Genomic DNA, 20,470 nt, shown 5'->3' with positions numbered 1-20,470 from the left:
GCCTGGGAGATAAATACCCTAGCTTATACAGAAAAGCAGCAAGCCACTTCCTTGCCTTCCTTCCTTTGGTTTTGTTACTCTAATTTCACTGAGTGGCATCTACACTCAGTCCTTAAGGGAGCAGGGTTTCCTGCTGGCAGATATGCTATGGGGCTGTGAGGCAGCGTTGGAGGCATAGCTATAGCACCAGCACAACTGGCGACCACCCACAGTCCAGGACTGGTCTCCTGGCTACCAGGGCAAGTGAGGGGAGCTCCCTAGAAAATGCCAGAAATGGGAGGTCCAAGCTTGTGAGAGAGCCAGAAACTCAAGCCCAGAAAGGGAAAAGAGCTTGTCCCAGGTCCCACAGTGGGCCACTTGCAGGATGGGGCCAAGAACCCAGGATCTTGTTTATGGGGCTGCCACCACCTGACATGGGGCATCCCTAGCTCTTTAGGGGCCTCCCCTCTTCCCACATGCACATATTTATTTGTACTTACGTACCTGTTGCTTGTTGGTGCACTGAAGTCATTTCATATACAGGACAGGAGCACTTCACAGGAGAACCGGAGGGGCCCTTAGGACTTATTTTGCCCAGCCCTGACGCTCAGCAGTTAAGCATGTTTTGCCCTCAGCAAGCGTTTTTCAGCGGCAGCAGCAGCAGATTCTAGGACACCTAGTTAGACCCTGGCTATATCTGAATAATAGCTAACATCTGAAAGATGTTAACTGACTAAATCCTCACACCAACCCATGAGGTAAGTGCCACCGCTAGTCCCATTTTGCAGATAAGGAAACCAAAACACAGAGTGGGTAAGTAAGCTGCCCAAGGTCACATAGCTGGTAACAGGCAAAGCCTGGATTCAAAGCAGGTTGGCTCCTGATTGCTTGCCTTTACACTACTCTGTGTTATATCTCACAGAGTTGGTGTAATGATCCAATCAATGAGTTAATAAGTCAGGTGTCAGCACCTGCTGCTAAGGCCCTTCCAGCTCTCAAGTATGGTACATATGTTGTCTCTAATGATGAATGTGAGAGAGTTTGTCCCTGCCTCTGCTCTCTCCAAGAGTGTACAGCCCAAGTCCAATGCTCTGCACACAGTAGGTATTCAGAAAAGGCTCCTTTGTGCATTTGATATCACAGAAACAGGCATTTATATATTGCACACTAGCTCTGTGCCCAATTCCATTCTGCAAAGACATGACAAAAATGAGAACTTGTGCCTAATATCAAGTAGTTCATAGTCTACTGAGAAAACGGGTAAATCAACAGTTACAAGCCAAGGTAATAACGGCTGCAGTAGAGTCAGCTCAGTTGCTAGAGGTGCTTTTCACAAATGGGGCAGCTCCGTTTCCTGGGCCTCAGGGAGGAGGGAGTCAAAGAGGGCCTCACAAACAAGGACCTTAGGCTTCAGCTGAAGCTTAATAGCTTCAGAGGAGTACCCCAACTGACCAGGGGAAAGGAGGGCCTCCTGCTGCCTGAAGAGAACAACGGGTACACAGCATGGAGGTGTGAAAGAACAGTGTTTTGCAGAACAATGACTTGTTTGCTCTGTCCATCCACATGAGCTATCTTTGTAAAGGCTCAGTGGCAAACCCAGAGGACAGAGCTTCAAGCCAAAGAGGATTATCCTCAAGCCTTAAAATCAAATGAATCAAATGGAATTTGTGCTGCTAGATTTCAGACTTTCTCAGGATCCGTGACTCCTTTTTTCTCTTCCAATTCCTCCTTCTCGGAATGGGAATGTCTGTCTTATGCCTGTCCCACCATGACATTTTGGAAGCAGAGAACTTGTTGCCTGGTTTCACAGGTACACAGATGGAGAGAAACATTGCTCCAAGATGAATTATACCCCCAGTTTCACCCATATCTAATTTAAATGATGTTTAGATAAGATTATGAACTGAGAGTTGGTGCTGGACTGGGCTAAGGCCTTAGGGGGCATGGAGATGGAGTGACTGTCTTTTGCATGAAAAAGATGTGAACTTTTGGGGGCCAGAGGGCAGACTGTTACTGGCTGAATTGTGTCCTCCCACCAAATTTGTGTGTTGAAGTCCCAACCTCCAGTATCTCGAAGTACCAAGTTGAAGTTGTATGTTGAAGTCTCAACCTCCGGTATCTCAAAATGTGACCTTATTTGGAAATAGGGTCATTGCAGATGAAATTAGTTAAGATGTGGCTATACTGGAGTAGGGTGGGGCCCTAATTCAATATAACAGGTGTTCTTTATGAAAGAGAGAAATTTGGACATAGAGGTATGCATTGAAGGAAGACAGTGTGAAGAGACACAAGAAGATGGCCATCTAAAGCCAAGGAGAAAGGCCTAAGACAGATCCTTCCCTCACAGCTCTCAGAAGAAACTCTGCTGACACACCTTGATTTCAGACTTCTGGCCTCTAGAACTATGAGACAAGACATGTCTGTTGTTTAAGCCCCCTCAGTTGTGGCACTTTGTTATGGCAGCCCTAACAAACTATGACAGATTTTGGTATTTTGGAGAAGGGTCAGGTCAGGCAGACTACATATCCTAAGCAAAGGAGGTAGGACTTTAGCCCTCAGGGTTAGAGGGAGTCAAGGAAATAGTTTAAGCAAGGAAGGATCTGTATTTGAGAAATTTACACTAGTGGCTGTGAGGAGAATGTATTGGAGAGGACAAGACTGGAGGAAAGGAGACTAGTTAGGACATGGTTGCTGTACTCTAGATGAAAGTGAATGGCTGCCTAAATATAATAATGATGATGATGATGATAATAAGTAGTAGTAGTAGTAGTAGTTGCAGTATACTTATGTTTACAACTAATGTGAATTGAGTTCTTATGCTGTGCCAGGTAATTTATATGGATTAATTAATGATTGCAACAACCTGATGAGGTGGGCACTATTGTTGTCTCCATTTTACAAATTAGGAAACTTGCCCCAGGCCACCCAGTAAGTGCTGGGGCCAGGAGTTGGACTAGGCAGTCTGACTCTAACACCTGTGGTGCAATGGTATGTTAGTAAATATTTAACAACCAGCCCTGATTTGTAGCGTTTGCCCATTTTGGTGGTGTGCCTATTCCCACAATTGCCAATTTTAGGCTACCAACATGTCATCGACAGGTTGACAAGATTGCTGAAAATCTAACCATCCCTTCTCACAAGGTGATGCAAGCCAGCTAGCGAAGCACCAGGCACAGAGCTAGCCATGTGTGAAGTACATGTTACTACCCTCCTCCCTGCTGAGCTTTATGTTAATAGGATACTCTTGAGGCCTCTCAGTTCCAGACTGCCTAGGACATTCAAATCTTGGTTCCACAGTGAGTAACTGTGTGATCTCAGAAAAATTGCTTAACCTCTCTGAGCCTCAGTTCGCTTAGCCCTGAAATTTGTTTTTACAAGGCTTCATTGAGCTCATAGATGTTAAGCACAGGGCCCGCCACATAATAGGTGTGCCCTCGAGCTTTAGCTGCTTTTATTGCTTATATGATTGTGCTTTCCAAACCCAGGTCACCTGGAACACATTGTCTGGTTTTCTCCAGATGTCCTGGAGAGTGTGCCTGCCCGACGGTGGGCCCAGCTAGTTTCCTGGCGTTAGGTCACATTAACCTTGAGAATGATTGTGGTGATGGTGCAGCAGCAGCCTAGATGATTGCTAGGACAGACATAGGCCAGAGTTGTGTCATTTTCGCTTTTTAAGTCACAAAATTGCAAATGGTCTGAAGGGTCCTAGAACAGCGGGTAGAGCCTCTTCCCATGTGGGTCCTGAGTTGTGCCTTTTCTGTTGGAAAATAATGCCATTGCATGAAGAGTAATAATTAGCATGCCATCTGCATACTTTTTTCTATATAAGAGCTTTGACAATGTCTTTCAGTCCTATGCATGGTGCAAGCGGGAAACTGGCAGCCATCTGGATTTACATTAATTCCCTAAACTGTTTCTCCATCTCTGTTTAAATGACCATTTCCTATCCTTATCTAGGCTTTGGTAGCATTACCTATGGCATTTTGGAAATAGCATTCATGGTAAGTAAGAAGCTACGGAGGGAAAAATTGACTTGTAGCCACAGTTTTCTGGTTTCATGGTGAAATCAATGCAAACCATTCTACAGGCCCTTAATTAACTGCTTGCTTGCTAATGAGGGCTTTTTTTTTTTTTTCTTAAAGGTTCCTGTATTTTAAATCAGTGAAGTCGCCAGGAAATTACGATCAATATTTTAACAATTTCCCATTTGTTTCTATTGTGTTTCTTCAACATCCCCAAGAATATTAAAATTGTTTAAGAACACAGCAAAAAGAAATAAGTCAACTTGCTTCCCAGTGGCTCTCCTCTGCCCCACCGGGGCAAAATGCCAACGTGTCCTCTGTGAGTGCCCCAATCTGTTTCCTCACCTAACACGGACTCATCTCTTTTTTTGCCAGACATATCAAGCACTTGCAAAGTGTTCAATATCACAAGATGTTTTGAACGTACATGCAAGACCTGAACTTTTGTCCAAATACTTTTCATTTGGTTAGGTTCAAGGCTGTCTGCCTCTTGTCTTTTAGGGTATGTAGGATAACAATCACGACAGCATCCTCTTCTCTGAGGGCTAATGACTGATGGGATAGACACCTTGATTAGGGTGCTCCTGTCCATAACAGAACTAAAACCCTGACTACACACCAATAAGGCCATTACTACTGTGACTCCATTTTGCACATGAGACCCGTGAGGCTCAGGAGATTGTACAGCTGGGAGACAGCAGAATCTGGGTGTACACCAGTGCCTTTTGCCTCCCAGATCAAGTTCCCTGCACTTCCTCTGCATGGGGTAGTCGCCACCCTAGGCCTTCCCAAGGGCACTTGTCCATCCTCATTCCAGTGTTCCTGTTGGTTGTGGCTTCCAGCAAGCTGTGGTCAGAGAACTCAGGTTCCCTGGGGCTACAACTCTATGCAGATGAGTAGTCCACAAGCCCTGAGCCAATGCCCCAGGAGCCTAGAGCTCCAGAGTCTGGGGGATGGGGATCTCTGGTTTTGCTGAGGGACTGGGGTGTGGCGTCTGCCTGGCTGAGTGAGGCATGGCTGTAGGGGGCTGGGAGCCAAGGGAGGAGGTGAACGTGGTGGCCTCCAGTTGGGCACAGCCAATGGCCTCTGAGCATTAGAGGTGAAGTGGGGGATGCCAGAAGGTGCTGGCCACATCCGTCATCTCACTTCCTCTCTCTGGATTCATATTCTACCATCCAGAGGGTACCCTGAACAACCCCCAACACACACACCCACTGCAGCTGAGGATTAGCCATGAGTCCATCAGGGAGGCTTTGGGGAAACCCCTGAAAGGCACTGTTAAACTGTGAAACAAGGAAGAACTGAGAACAAAGGCCTACGGTGTCAGAAAAGGACAGCTAGGGCCGAGGATGTCCAAAGGAGGGAGGGCACCTGTGCTGTGATGGGACTCAGGACAAGCTTCATTGAGGAGAAGGCCTTTGAGATGGGCCTTGAAGGTCAGGCAGGATTTTTTTTTTTTTTTAAATAGAGATGGGATCTCACTTTCTTGCCCAGGTGGGCCTCGAACTCCTGGGCTCAAAGGATTCTCCCTCCTTGGCTTCCCAAAGTGCTGGGATTACAGGCGTGATACACTGTGCCCAGCCCAGGCAATATTTTGAAAGGAGAGCTGGCATAGGAAATATATGAGCAAAGGGGCAGAAGTGGGAAGAACCAGGAATTGTTAGGTGTCCAGTCAGCAGTCCAGACAAGCAGGAGACCCAGGTGCCTGTGTGAAAGTACCAAGAGAAGAATCTAGAAGTAAATATACAGACTGGTGCTCACTATGGAGGGCCTTGCACGTCAAGCTGAGATATTGGGATTTAGTGCTGTCGGCAGTAGAAAGCCCCAGGAGGCTTTTGAGTGTGGGAGTAATGAGAAATAGAGCCACTGGATGTGTGTTTCCTCTTTCCAGTCAGCATGTGTGTTCTCCACGGGCCCCTACCTGCGCAGGCCACACCCAGAATTCCAGAGGCTGCCCAGTTAAGTCCTAGCATTTGTCAGATGAACTTGGGAAAACTTGGCATCTGTTCACAGGAATATGACTATAAATGACAGGTGGCTGGTGATTTTATTTTTCAAATCCATTGAGCTCCAGGTTTGGGTCAGAGCAAAGACAGGGCTCATATTAGCCTCGGCATGGTATCTCTGGACTCCAATAGCCTAAGCCCAGCTTTTTGTTTAGCAACCACTCAGCAAAAGGACCAGGAGTTCCCCTAGGAGAAGGACAGCTCCTTGAGACCCCATGGTATTCTTTTCACTGCTTGGACCCACAGGCCAAGACTGCACACACTAAACATGGGTGGCCACATAGCAAGTGGAAATGGCCCAAGCTTTGAGGCCCAATTGCTTTACTGCTCTACCACTCATGGGCTGTGTGCCCCTGGATACATGCCTCCACCTCTCTGAGTGTCTGATTTCCTCATCTAGAACATGGACGTGATGATCAACACCTCGCTGGGGACACGGACCCTGCAGGTAAAGCACAGGCTAGTCCTACGTTAATGGAGGAAGATGTGCTGCTGAGCTCCAGACTTGGTCTTGCATTTTGGGTGAAAAAGGGGCCCTGGCTCTCACAGCTAGTCTACTCAGTGGAGAGACAGCCCTCTGTCTCTGGCCTCCTCTCCCATTTGTCTGTCAACATTAGGATACCCAAGGTGACAACCACAAGGAAACCTCTTTCCACCAGTAACTGAAGGAATCACTCTCTGTACCTCTGTGACCACCTGTAAGACTGCCACCAATGCATGTGGGCCACACTGCCCCTTGGTGACATGACCTGAAGTTGGTTTCCTGTCATTAGCACAAAGCTCTTTGCCTGCCCTCCAGCCTTCTTAACCTTTGTTTAGGTCATGAATCACCTTCAAATGTGATGACATCTATGGGCCTCTTTTCCAGTGGGTGTGTATAGTGCAGTGGTCCCAGGGTTTCCTGAAAAGTTCCAGGAAAGCAGAATCTACTAACATTCATTGAACAGATACTCCATGCCAGGCACCGTGCTGGGAGCTGGGAAGACAGCAGTGAACAAAACAGACGCTGACTGCTACCCTCTTGGGATCTAACCTATAGAGGAGGTCAGCTAGCGGTAAGCGCTAAAGAGAAAACAAAGCTGGGAAGGAGAGAGGAAGTGCCAGAGATGGGCGTGGGGCTTTGAAATGTTACATAGGGTGGCCAGGTGACATTTGTGTCAAGACTAAAGGAAATGAGGGAGCCAGCCCATAGATATCTGGGGGAAGTGAATTCCAGCCCAAGGGAACAGCTAAAGCAAAAGTCCTAAGTAAAGCAGGAATGTATCTATGTGTTGAGGAAGAGTTGGGAGGTCTGTGTGGCTGAAGCAGAGTGAGTGGAGGGAAGATGACATCATTGAGAAAGGGGAGGGACATGCCTGAAGGACCCCAGAGGCCACTAGAAGCACTTCAGTTCTACTTTGAGTGCAATGGGGAGTTACTGTGGGGTTTGTCACAGAGATCGGGGAATAGACTGCAAGGAGAGGGTTGAAGGGAGGGAGGAATGAAGGCAGTCTGTGCGGCAGCTGCTGGAGTAATCCTGAGGGGAGAGGCTGCTGGCTGGTACCCCCAGGGAGCAATGGATGAGCAGACTGACATTGTGGATACATTTTGATGATGCAGATGACAGAATTGAATACTGGACTGGCTGTGAGGTGTGAGCAAGAGAGAAGAATCGGGAGGATTCCAGGGCCTTCTGCCTGGGCAAGATGAAGGATGGTATAGCCATGAACTGAGGTAGCAGACTATGGGCACTGCACACTTAGGGGATGATCAAGAACTCAGTTCAGTCAGGTTATGTGGAGTTTGCGATTTCTAGTGGCCATCCAGGTGCTGGTGCCAAGCAGGCAGTTAGTCATCTCGCAGACGTGTGGCTGTGATATTACAGGCTTCTTAGGATGCTCTAGGGGAATGGGCATCATTTGTCCCACTGAGGAAGATGAGAGCAAGTGATCCGAGGGTTGAGTGGAGGTGCTGGGAACAGAAACCCACCTTCCATCTCCTTGGCTAGATCACTTTGAGGTTGCAGATAGAATTTTAAAAGCATCCTGCCAATGCTCTGTGATAGGCATTGCCATCTCCCATTCAGCTTTGTTTAATCAGATTTCCTTCAAAGGACTCCCGCACTCTCGCAGTTCTACCGGGGCACTGGCAGCCCTGAGATGACTCTATCTCTCCCTGCAGGGCCTTGAAGGTAAGGTTCAGTCACCAGAGAGCAATAACCTCTTCTGGCTGCTTGCCCTTTGCCGAGCAGACAGGACTGGACCCAGACAAGGTGGATTCCTTCACAACTGCCCTGCCGAACTGTGGACTCCCAGCCTCGCCCCATTGGGCCGGGCGCATCCCGGCAGCGCCGGGGCTGCGAAGCCACAGCCCCTGAATGTGTCTCGCAGTTGGGCCTGGACGCCGCTCTTCCTCCAGGTAACTTCGTGAAACGCTAGGAGGCAATCGCCCAGCCTCACTGCGCCTACGTAGCCCACGAAGGGATCTCGCTGGGTTCTCCGAGGTGGCCTCAGCGCTTTCCGAGGGCCGAGAGCGTGGGCGTGGAGGGAAGGAGGGGCCTAGTGGGCGGCGGGCCCACCCCTTTATTCGTGGCCTGCGGCTCCGCTGAGCGTGACCAGATGTGTTGGTGACAGGTTGCTACTCAGAGGTGCGGACAGGAGCTGAGCGCTGCTGCTGTCGGAGCCGACGCGGCGTTCCCGGGCTGTGCTCAGCCCCTGCAGCTGCCATCGGCTGGAGAAGTCCAGGTTAGGAAACGCACCCGGGGAGGGGAACCTGGGGAAGGGGTGCAGCCAAATACCCGGATAGTGGGATAGGTGGGAGGGGAGTCGCTGGACTCGGCGCCAGGGCAGATGGTGGACAGGGCGCGCTGGCCCGCCCGGCAGTTCCCAAGGAACCTATGTTCCTGCAGAAGCCGCAGGTGTCTGTCTTGGGATAACTGCGGAGGGAGCCAATCCAGCCCAGCTTGGGCGGGAGCATCGCGTGCCCTGGTCCAGTGAAACGGGAGACTGGCCAGCGAGCTTGGACTCTGAGCTAAGCGTACTGGCGGGCGACGCCGACAGCGTCCGCGCTGAGAGTGGGGGAGTGGGAAGTGGGGAGTGGGGCACTCGGCCGGGATGGGGCGGGTGCAGTTCCCTAACTGCCACCTGAGAGCCCTGGTCCCCGCTGCTGCCACAGCGGGTCTGTTTGGCAGTCAGGGCGCGAGCTGGTGAGCGGATGCGTGGGCGGAGGGACTGGCGCTACCCACCCAGTAGCCACCCACTGCAGGTGAGTGACCCTCCCCGGGCGAGGGGAGGAGAAGGGCCTGGCCGCTAGCCCTAGGGTCAGGCTCTGGTGAAAATGGGAAGGAGGATGGGGGCTGAATAGGCTACTTTGTGATGAGACTCCCGTCCCTGTGACACTTCAGGGTCCTCCAGGGATCTGTCATTCCTCTTGCAAGCTCTCTTGTTCTCTGGTCCCTGTCCTCCTCTCCTTCTCTCCTCCTCTCCTTCTTTCCTCCTCTCCTCTCCTCTCCTCTCCTCTCCTCTCCTCTCCTCTCCTCTCCTCTTCTCTCTTCTCCTCTCCTCTACTCTCCCTCCATCGTGTCTCTACCTCTATCTCCGCCGGTGCCTCTCTCGATATCTGTCTCTCAGTCTCTGCCTTCTCTGTGTCTCGTGCGATCTCCTGTCTCTCTTGGTCTCTCGGTCCTGAGCGCTCTCTCGCCCTGTCACTGGTGACCGCTGGCTTTCGGCTCTCCGTGCTCGCTCTTAGTGTGTCCCGGCCACTCACGGCTGTCCAGCTCGCTTTCCCCAGACGCGGAAAGTCTACCTTCGGTGTGCGGGTTTCCCGAGCGCGCCGGGCCCCGACTGCGGCCCTCCGGCGGGCTCTGTCTGCTGGAGGCGTTCCGGTAACCCTGCTGTCGCCTCTTCCCACCAGCGCACCGCCTAGGCAAGCCAGCTGACACCGAGGGCACAGACCACCCTCCACTGAGTGCGGAGCAGCCAAGGTGAGTGCACCGATGCCCCTTCCGCCCCTCGGATCCCTCCCCAGAAGCCCTGGTTCGAGCCGACTGGAGAAATGAGGCAGCAACATCGAAGCCAGCCTGCGGCCGCTTTCTCCTCTAAAGACTGGTGGGAGGGCCTGGGAGGCCACTTGGGCGGCCGCAGCGCTTTGGATGCCCGCCGCCCCATCCCGGCGTGGAAACCCTGAGTTTCCAGGCTTGGGGCTGGTGGGGTCGCGGGCAGGGCAGCGCGGCTTCCCCTTTAAGGCCGGAGCCGCTCGTCGCCGTGAGTGTGAGGGTGTGTGAATGTGCGGCGTGCGTGTCTCCTCCTCCCCGAGTGACACAGCAGTGAGAAATGCCTATCAGTAACTTAAACCCCCGAAACTCCACCTTCCGGGCGCGCGGCGCGGAGCCGGGCGGTGGGAATGGAGCGAGCAGATTGAGGCCGCCACTGCAGCGCCGCCAGCATGAACTTGGCCGCGAGCTAAAGCGGCCGGCGGCGGGCGGGCGCGGGGGCACCGGCCGCTAGCCAGGGGGTGATCTGCAACAGGGCTGGGCTCCTTGGCGGCCGCCTGAGGCCAGGCTGCCCGCGCTGGCGGCCGCCCGCCCCTCGGACACTGCCCCCGCCGCCGCCGGAGCTCTGCAGCACGGTAAGGCTGAGGGCGGACGCAGGAGGTCCGACTGTTCTGGGGGTTCCGGGGTACACTTGTAGCCCCCAGTTATGGTCCCCATCGCTGAGGATCGGGGTCCCGGGGTGCTTCGAGTCGGTAGACCCTAAAGTTTGCTCTGAGCACACGGCCCACCTGGCGCTGCGGGCGGCCGCCCCTTTCTCGAACCAGCTCGGCTGGGCTGGGCGCAGCTCGAAACGCCGGAGACCACGGCCTTTGGCTCCGCGCCCATGGGGCGTCTGAAATCCGGCGCGGGCAGCCACGTACCGGGGAGGAAAGGTGGAAGGGCGCAAGCTGAGCGGGCTCCTAGGGCTACGCTTAGCTACCGGGAGTCTCCCACTCTGTCCCAGCACCCCCGGGTCGCTTGCAGCCTGGGTGTCACCGGCGACGGTGCCTTCACATGCCAGCTCCCTGAGCCCAGGCCAGTAGGCAGTGGGCACTGGGTGAAGGATTCCCCCACCCCAACGCTGTTTGCCGCCTCTGAGCTAGAGTGTGGAGTGTGTGCGCCGAACCCGCTGCCCTGCACTCCCTCCCCTGCCAACTCCTGGGGAGAGCAACCCGGAGCTAAGCTGGTGTTCAGGGCAGCCCGGACTGGATTCCTGCGGAGCAGCCCTGGCACCCCTGTGTCAGAGTCCGCACAGGTTCCCCAGCATCCGCGCGATGACAGAGCTGGGCGCCCGGCGCGGGCTAGCGCGGGCGGGAAGCCCCCCGGAGCGCCGCCAAATACTTTTCTCGGCCAGTTGGCTTGGCCAGGCTCCGTCCCAACGCAGTGTGTCCGAAGCCTCCTGGAAAGCTGGAGATGTCGTCTGATTCTGATCCGTGATTAAATTCGGACTAAGCAGACACTAATAGGATTAGCCTGCCAGAAAGCTCGGCCCTGAAGCCATCGGAACCTGGGCAAACACGCGCCTCGGGCTGGGGCATTCACTCCCGCCGCGCTCCTGCAGCTGGGTGCGGCTGACCTGGGCACCCCGAGTGTGGGTGTGTGTAAGCGGGCAGGAGCACAGGGTGGCTGGGGGGCGTGGGGAGAAAGGGCTCCTTTTGCTGGGGTGGCTCGTCGTTGTTGTTTGGCAGCACGGTGCCCCCCGGGGGCGCGGTACCCAAGGTGAACGTGCTGTTCACGGGTAAGCAAACCGAGGCCGGCTCCCGGACATTGTCTGCGAGGGCGAGCGAGTCGAGCTTACTAGAGGCGGCTGCGCTGGAACAAAGGCGCAAAGTCTCCCTGAGACCGAGCAATTTTGAAAGAGTTGGCTAGGGAGAGGGCCTGGGTCTCCCGGGGTAGACCCCCGCGGGAATTGCGCCGCCCCCAGAGGCCCCGGCCCGCGGCTGGGGAATTGTGTTCCCCGGTTGCGGCAAGCCGGCGAGCGACATCGCAGCGGCGCGGCCCAGCTCTTGGCAGGCGTGGGTTGCCGCCCGAGTGAGTGCCCACCGGCCGGGCGGGGTCGACCGTGCACCCGCCGGGGCTTCCCGGCCGCCACCGCAGCTCTGGGCCCCTGGAGGCCGCGCAGCTTCTTTCCTTCCCTCCCTCCCTCCCACCTCTTCTTGTCTTTATAGATCCCCGCTCCCTCCCACCCCCGCCGCCGCCGCCAACAATCCGCTTTATAAAAAGCCCCTTTGTTTCCCAGGAGGCTGGAGAGAGGGAAGGGGGAAAGGGACGCAGAGGCAGGGGGCGGGGGCGGCTGTCTCCAAGTGGTTTCGAGCCGCTCGGGACAGGAGGGCAAGTGTAGGCGATGGGGGAGGGGGTTGTGTTTCGAGGACCCTCTGTGGGAACCCAGGAAGGTGCACGGAGCCCCAGCCCCGGCCCTCGCTGCACGCCCAGCCTGCCAGCCCTGGACACCCTAAATCCCGGCGGCCCGGACGGCCCAGTGGACTGCACTGCGACCGGGCGGGCGCACGCAGAGGCCCTAGGCGGCAAGCGCTCAGCGGGGTGGGCAGACGCGACTCGCCGATGCGCTCGCCGGGCTCGGGCATAGGGGGCGCCCTTTCCCTGGTTTCGCTTTGCAGCGGGCGCCCCTCGCTGCCGGAGCTCAGGGCAGCTGTCGCGCCCGCCGGTGGCTAAGAAGAAGGAGGCAGCTCGGAGGCTTAGGCCACCCGCGTCTGACTACACGCCTCATTTCTTCCCGCGCCCTCCTGCCACACCCTCCGCCCCGCCACACACAGGGGCTCAAATTCTTCGAGTGCCCTTTGTTTGGAGGCGCGGAGGCAGTGGGAGCCGCCACCTCCGGGGTTCGTGTAGCCTAGGCGGGCAGTGAGGATGAGCATGCCACTGTGGACCGCGCGCTGGCCTGCTGCCTCTGCACCTAACCCAGCTTCGGGCACTAAAGCTGCCAGCTTTAGTTGGATTGACGATTTAGCGGGTCCTTGTCCCTTATAACCGACCCCCTAAAACTTTCGAGAACCAGGGCTTGCACTGAGGAATGTCAAATATAATGTTAGAAGTAACCTTTCGCCATTCTGTTGGCCTGCTCCGCCCCTGTGCCCCAAAGTGGTTGGTGTCTCTCATGGAGTTTGTTCGGGAAGGGAATACTGAAAAGAAAAAAGTGACAAATAAGGAAAGTGGGCGGGGCCCAAGCTCAGGCTGGTGGGTCTCCCCAGCGAAGTCAGATTCCAACCGCTCTCTGGCCACCTCCGCCCCTCCTATTTCCATTTAATCTGATGTCGACGTTTTATTTGTGCCTTTTTGCATATCTTTCTCTTACTCCCCTCCCCTCCCATCTCTGGAGGTTATCGATAAGTGCTGGTCAAACATTTGTTCTCTGGTCTTTGGAGTAGAAGATGAAGCGTTAACACCCCCAACGCGCATACACACCAACTGCGCGCATACACACATCCCAACTGCATCTAAAACCACAAGAAAGTAATCAAAGGGTAAACTACTGGTTCTGCCTTCTCCTCCCCCCTTTGTGCTTCTCTTCTGGAGCAAGTTCATTGGAAAATAAAGCTGCTGATGTGCGAGATGGAGCATATGGTGCCTCCATAAGAGAGAAGCTGAAATGGCCTTGAACCTGCCGGACAGACCAGCTGTTTGCTGCCAGCCAGAGCAGCTAATCAGCTTCTTCCCCTTAAAGTAACAGCCCTCTTTTCACTTGATGACCAGTTTGCATATTAAATGGGATATTCTCCAGAGGGGAAAAGTGATGGGCTCCTATACCGCTTTGTGCTTGGTGGTTCTCCAATGCCTGCTCTCTGCTCTGGGGGCTGCCCTCTCCCGGTGCCTGCCTGCCATGTGTGAGTGTTTCTTTCAGTACTGAAGTAAGAATGTTGCTCAAAGTGGAACTTGGGACAGAAGAGGCAGGAAAAAAGAAAGAAAGAGATGGGGCTGAGAGATTTCCAGATGCCTGGGAGGAAATCTCTCTGTTTTGCTCAGCTTCGGAAAAAACTAGCAGTCTTTCCCCCTTTTCCCCCTTTAAAAATATCACAAAGAGCTGAAGCTTTTCCTTACAAGATCTCCTTAAAAATCATCCTCTTCCGGCTGTGACCATTTTCAGTTTTTCTTCAGTACAATGTGTTGGGGGTGGGGGTGGGGAACAGTTTGGCGTTGGAAGAAGAAAGCCTTTAGGAGATACAAGGAAATTCCATGTTAGGAAATCATTAGCAAAGGGTGACTTCGTCTGTTTTCCTGCCACTGACGCTGACAGTGACACAGATGTGTGGGCTGAAATAGGAACGTCATTGAATTTTTACACTCCACCAGGAAATACCCTGTTGCTGGGGTGGGGGTGGGGGCTACACATTCATTGCATCTTAAGGTAGGAGATTCACTATTGTCAATCCTTTTTACTAAGGAAAGGGATTTTTTTTAGCTTAGCCAGCATGTTTAATATAATTTCTTCCCTTTTAAATTGGTCACCTAAAGGCATAAAATGCACCTGTTAATGGATGGTCCCTAGGAAACTCAATTACTATTTGGGGTTATGAAAGGGGATAAGCTGGTCTTAGACAAGTGGTTCTTCTGAAAATAGCTGGACTATGCCTCTCCTTTAAAGGAACTCGATATACAGTAAACCCTTTTTTTAAAGATTCTGATTTTTTTTTTTTTTTTCCTGCAACAGTGCATTGCATAGATCATTAGCCTAGGAGCTGGGAAACTTGTGTTCTAGAAAGCTCTGCCCACTAATTAGCAGAGTGATCTTGAACAAGTCCATCCTTTCTCTCCCCCAATCCCATGACCTCTGAGTCTGAGTCCCTTCCAGTTCTAAAACACTGTGGTTTGTGAATGAAATAGTCATTTTCTGGGAAAGTGAAACATCAAGCTCAACCTTGTCATCGGGAAACAGCTAGACAGATAATAAAAAGGGGCTGGTATTTTGAAGGGCAGGGATAAGAAGGAGGAGTAAAAAAATGGCAGAAGGCCAATCAAAACAATACAAAAGTGGGAAGTGTTCCCCTTTTTGTGTCTTTTGCAAGTGTGAACTTCTAGCCCAGAATCAGCGACAGCAGACATCAGAAATCAACCCAAAGGTTCTCTTGTCCAATACTCCTATTGATGGCAGGCCTCCTAATCATTGGGTTGGTATACAGATAACGGGATCTAAACTCTTTAGAGTAGACTGGCATATTTCCAAAGGACTCATCTAATGGAGAGCAGATTTGCTGCTTTGCAGTTATTTAGCAAAGGTTTCAAAGACAAAAAGGCCTTCCATCTGCACACACGTGCACCAGTGGGATGTGGGTTCTTAACCCATTGTTGAACCTTTTCTTTTCTTCCTAATCCAGCTGTTTTTTTTTAAAATCACATTTCCAACTTTGAGGACACAGCAGCTATGTAAGAACCTGCTGCTGTCCTACTTGATGTTAATATTGATTTTTTAAAGGGGCAGGGGTGAACATTATGAAGAAGGACTCTTTATCCTCTGAGTTCTTTAGCAATTATCTTGCTGCCATAAATGTTGATACACATATAATGGATGTAACTAAAAAACTCCTTATCCAAGCAGAAAAGGCTGAGTGTTTGTTGGAGCAGATAGAATGCTGAGAATGTGAATAGACCAACCCAGATGTCGCTGGGGAGGGAGATAAATGATGGAGGAACAGGAGCTGGTTACTATGGATCAGCACAATAAACCAATTCCCATCATACACCTCTCACAACGCCACCGAGGGGTAACCTAGGCAGCACCAGTCAACTGTATGGCAGGAAAAAAGCATTGCAAAGCTCAATTGGAACCGGCCTGGTTTTGCAGGCATTGAGTCCTTAAACATCTTCAGTACTTCAAGGAGGGAAATTTCATAAATCAGAATGAACTTGAAGAGACTGTGTTGCAAATGCTTATGACTTCTTATTTTTGTTGTGTCATTGTTTTTCTTTAGTCTGTAAAGGTGTCAAAGGAAGAAGAAAAGGCCCCATGGAGCTGTCAGGGCAGTTAGTCAGGGAGTTCCCCATGGAAGTAAGAAACAGTAGCTTGTGTTATAGGATATTTACATGCCAAGATTGCAGGTACATAGTCCTGTGGGGTCCTGCTCCCAAATTACCAGCCCAGGACTGCTGAAGCCCCAAGGGCATTTTCTTCCAGAGGGGGAGACAGAAGCAAAAGAGTTGGGTTACCTCATTTCCCTGCTCCCATCCCCCCACTCTGGTTGCTTTCTTTCTCCCCTTCACAGAGCCTCCCTGGTTTCCTTCAAACCTCAAGTTTTCTCCTAAAATCTGACGTCTTTATAACATCCAAAGCAATCAGATATGAAACAGTTCAAAAATATTACCCCCGGGGGAGGGGATAGCAAGGGGCCTCCCTGGCTGTAGGCACTGAGCTCCCAGAGTAAAGGCTTCCAGAGACGGGGCCTAAGGAGAGTTTGGGAGCAAGAAGCAAAAAGCTCTTTGCAAAGTTTAGGAGAGGTTTCCTTGCCCAGATTGGCTATCCTGGGCCTCCCTGAGGCCCCAGCTTCAGACTGCTCCCTCCCTTCCTTGGCCTACAAAAGAGTGGGCTCATTCTGCCGCTGAAGGAGGATCCCTCCACCCCAGGGGCAACTCAGTCCTGCCCGGCTGCTCTCTGACCCCGACACAGCCAGTGCCCCTTTCTGCACAGCCCAGTTGGAGCCTCCCAGACTCCCATTTCCTTGGTGGGTGGGTGTGGGAAGCTACCTTACCCTCCCATGTGCCCTGCTGCTTGCTCTGCCAAGTAAATAACCAGTAAGTGGATTTTGGGAAATGCCATTTTCTTAAGGCTGAGAATTGTTTCCTGAGGTTCAGAGAAGGATGGAGCGGACCAGAGGATATCATCTTGTTGGAAGAGGGCCTAGCAGGCCAGCCATTGATTTTTTTCCCCTTTATTCCACCTGTGCGAGTACCTAGACACTAGACCATAGGGACCGTTTTCTGCTGATTTTGGAAGGGATCACTGGAGGCCACAGCACCCGAGAGAGTTAATGGAATCCAGGTCAAAAGGACCTGGTGGCCCCAGCTTGTGTCCACCTTTGAGAGGAAAGCGTGGGTCTTTGGAGCATAAAGACAGGACAAAAACAAAGTCAAGTAATTCTGAACATGTTGAGGAATTCCAAGTTCTTGGTCCAATTGTCCCAGCTCCATCCTCACCCCACAAGTAGTGCATTTCTATTTTTCCCTGCATTTGAATCTGAAATTCCATCCTCAGCTTCGGCAGCATGCTGGGACAGAGTGCGGAGGAGGAAGACAGGACCCAGCTCTGCCTTCCTTTCTGTGGCTCTGCTAGTCGGTTGACCATTGCACCTGTACATAGTTAGCACAGGTACACCATCTCACCTGCAAACTCAGATATTGAAAGATGGAGAATCTTACAGCTGGAAGAGTAAAACCCCATGATTTTACGGAAGAGGAAACTGAGACCCAGAGAAGCGTCTGACTTTCCTAGGGCCATAGTAAAGGGAGCCCAAAGTTGACAGAACCCTGGTCTCTAGCTCTCAGTCGAGTGTAGAACATCCATTTTGCACCCATGTGTGGGCAGACAGGCTTTCCTTTTGAGGCAGAGCAAATGTGGTAAAAAGAAATGCAGCCAGTGGAGGTGGAGCGCTTGTAACTGTGGTGTAATATAATCTGCCCTGTATCAATGTGTGCTTTGCTCAGCATCGTTAGGACAGCAAAGGGTCATATTAGAATCTGAACTTGAAGTCTGGAAGTAGCTGGAGAATGGAGATTGTAAATTAAGAATTAGAAGGGAGTGTGTGTCTCGTTTTTGAGTTGCTGTCAGAGAGTCAGGCAGCCAGCCCTGTGGAGGGCTTGGCTGGGTGGGCTCCTTTGGCAATGGTGGGAGGTTGTTTGGGTTTGGCTCTTAATGAGATCTCAGTGTTAATATCTGCCTCTGGAAGTTCCAGCGCCGGCCTTGGAATTTTAAGTGGGACAGTAGTTTTGGTGCAGTTGCCAACATCACATGGTTTGCGTGTCTAATTCTGAAAGACTGGCATGCGTTATGCTAGGCTTCGGGAGGAGGGCACAGCGTTTCTAAGCCGCTTGTCTGTCAAGGATTAATTTAACCTCTAATTACTACATTTTCTTCGCAGTTTGCTGCATGAACGTGTTGTAACAAAGCTCAAAGAAGTATGCCATTTTATTTCCCTGCCACTCTAAAATTAATTTCCGGAATATGGAGTCAAACCTGACACACTTGGTGTTAAAATAATTGTGCTGACAGTCGAGTTAAAGTGAACAATCTGGTTGTTTCTAGTGATCCCCCAGCCATGGGGTAAAGAGCATTATCATGTTAGTTGCCATGACAGTTCTCAAAATGAACCCTGAAAATATCAAGGAGTGTCACTGCCCAAATCCACTTGGGGAGCACCGGATACAAAGGTAACACCCAAGCATATGGCCGGGGTGTTAGCTTTGGAGTATGACTGATGCCCTGTGCAGTAGGGCAGCCAGGGAGTCCTTTCTCACCCACTAATAGGGCTCGTGGTAAGGTCTTGCCCACAGCATGAGGTGAGCACATTATTAAATCGGAGGCTCCCAAGAGCCTGCCCCTGGGGCCAAACCTGTTCTGAGTGGCTGTGACAATGAAATCACAAGATGAAGTTAATGGGGATTCTCTGGGCAGGTTTTTCTCCCTCCTCCTGCCTGCTCTTCCTGGGCAACCTGCACCAGCACTCCCCAACAGTAATAGCCCTTTGGCAGTCCTACATATCTCTTTTATCCCCACCTTCCCAAACAGCAGCAGTGGATCCCAGAGTGGGAGGCCAATTCCCCATTCTGGGTGCTTGAGAAGATTGCATTCTCAGGCCCTGGTTGGGAGCCTTAGCAGCATCGTTGGTTGCCTAGTTTGGGCCCACCAAAGCTGATTTTTGGGATTTGAGAGATGGCCAGGTTAGCCATTTGAGTTCTCATCTCCTTGCTCAGGCGGTTGTGAAGAGCTCTCTCTCTTTCTCTCTGTCTCTCTCTCTCTCTCTCACTCACACACACACACACACACACACAGACACACTCACACACTCACCCTCTCTCAGGAGTAGAACTTTGCCAAGATAGCAAAGGCTAGGTCTGAAGCCGTGTTCTACATATGGCTGGGGATAGGCTCACTGGCCTTTTCAGCCATGCCTTTGGCTGTCAAATCCCGAGCAAATCGAGTTGAGGTTCAGTACTCCCACCTTTTCCTTCCTGGTTTCTAGATCTGCCTCCTGCTTCTCACACCCCCTCTCCACCTTACCTAGAAAGATGCCATCCTCAGCCCGCTGTACCTTAGTGGGATTCCCTTCCTCTGGAGAATCTGGAGCCTCCAGCTTGAATTAAAAGATGCAAGAGTTACCATGCCTTGGAGAGAATCTGCTGTTTAGGGCACAGGTAAGGAGGTGTTCAGGGCTTAGGGAAGCCCTCTTTTCCCACACCCCACCCTCCACCCCACCAAATGGTACCATGCCTGGCATAAAGCTGGTCCTATTTATGAGTTAGAGAACTACCTGGCTGCCAAGGTTTTCTGAGCTTGCCCTTGGGGAAGCTAACTGCAACTGGTCTCTTGAACCTCAAATCATAACAAAAATGACTCCCGATCCTCTGAAGCAGGGGTGGCTCTTTGTCTCTTAGGGATCATATACTTCTTTGAGAATCTGATGAAAGCTCTGGGTCTTCTCCTTAGACAATGGAAAAATAACATGCAGTGTTGCTTCTAATTTAAGGCACCACTAGGCCTTAAGCCCACTCATGGTTCTCTCAGGGATCTTTTGTCACAGGTTAAGAATGCCTCAATATGAGCTTTCCCTTCAGCAGGAGACATTGACCAACTATGGGATTTTAGGCAAGTCTGTGAACCTGCCTGAGTCTCAGTGCCCTCAGTTGTCAGATGGAAATATCAGAATGTCAGTTCCACCAAGTTTGGAGCATTGTGGGAGATTCAAAAGAGATGGTGTTGGTGAGGTGGTCTTGTAAATATCAGGCTCAGGGCACACTCATGGGTTGCTCTCTTTAGTGTTAGTGTTTACTATTTATTTATTTTGCCTTTCCATTCGATGTCAGAAATTTAACAAAAGAAAATCAGGTTTCTTTTGACTTGAAAAGTCACTTTGTCCCTTTCTTTGATACTGCATAAGTTACACCCAGGCAAACTAGCATTCAAGAGACTCTGGCTTGGGAGGGACCTCAGAGAGCATGCAGTGTGTCCAGGATCTAGACAGTTTTAGAGACCCCAATTACCCAGCCCTTGGCAGTTCCAGAATCGGTCAAGGATGTGTGTAGCCAGCCCAGTGCCTTGAGGAGGTTCCACATTTGCCTGCTGCAGAAGTGAGGAAATGGGATCTGAGGAGGCCGATAGTTGTTTGGTTTTTCACATTTCAGTACTGTCACAACGGGCATGAGAAGGTAAAGTGGATCCTGTGTGTCTCTCTCATAGGCACTGAAAGGGCCTAGCCAGACCCCCATGAAAACTGGTAAGTAGTCTTACCCCA

General features: G+C 51.6%; 1 protein-coding gene across 19 annotated transcripts in view; it reads left to right on the top strand.

Annotated features, from left to right (window-relative positions):
- Nucleotides 1–8,608: 8,608 nt before the first annotated feature.
- LOC105495896 (mastermind like domain containing 1) overlaps nucleotides 8,609–20,470 on the top strand; it is a 144,499-nt gene continuing 132,637 nt past the window's right edge. For 5 of the 19 annotated variants that reach the window (XM_071088269.1, XM_071088272.1, XM_011765824.2 and 2 more), the window contains exons 1-2: nucleotides 8,611–8,730; nucleotides 9,899–9,968. The gene's annotated coding sequence lies outside the window, so the exon portion shown is untranslated. Of the gene's footprint in view, nucleotides 8,731–9,105; nucleotides 9,251–9,898; nucleotides 9,969–10,356; nucleotides 10,613–10,663; nucleotides 11,614–12,566; nucleotides 19,374–20,470 lie in introns of those variants that run through there. The other 14 variants (XR_011618058.1, XR_011618059.1, XM_071088273.1 and 11 more) reach the window with 7 other exon arrangements.

The sequence above is a fragment of the Macaca nemestrina genome, chromosome X (assembly GCF_043159975.1).
Source record: "Macaca nemestrina isolate mMacNem1 chromosome X, mMacNem.hap1, whole genome shotgun sequence".
NCBI lineage: Eukaryota > Metazoa > Chordata > Mammalia > Primates > Cercopithecidae > Macaca > Macaca nemestrina.
The sequence above is the reverse complement of the archived record's forward strand: the minus strand, read 5'-3'. Positions and strand labels throughout refer to the sequence as shown.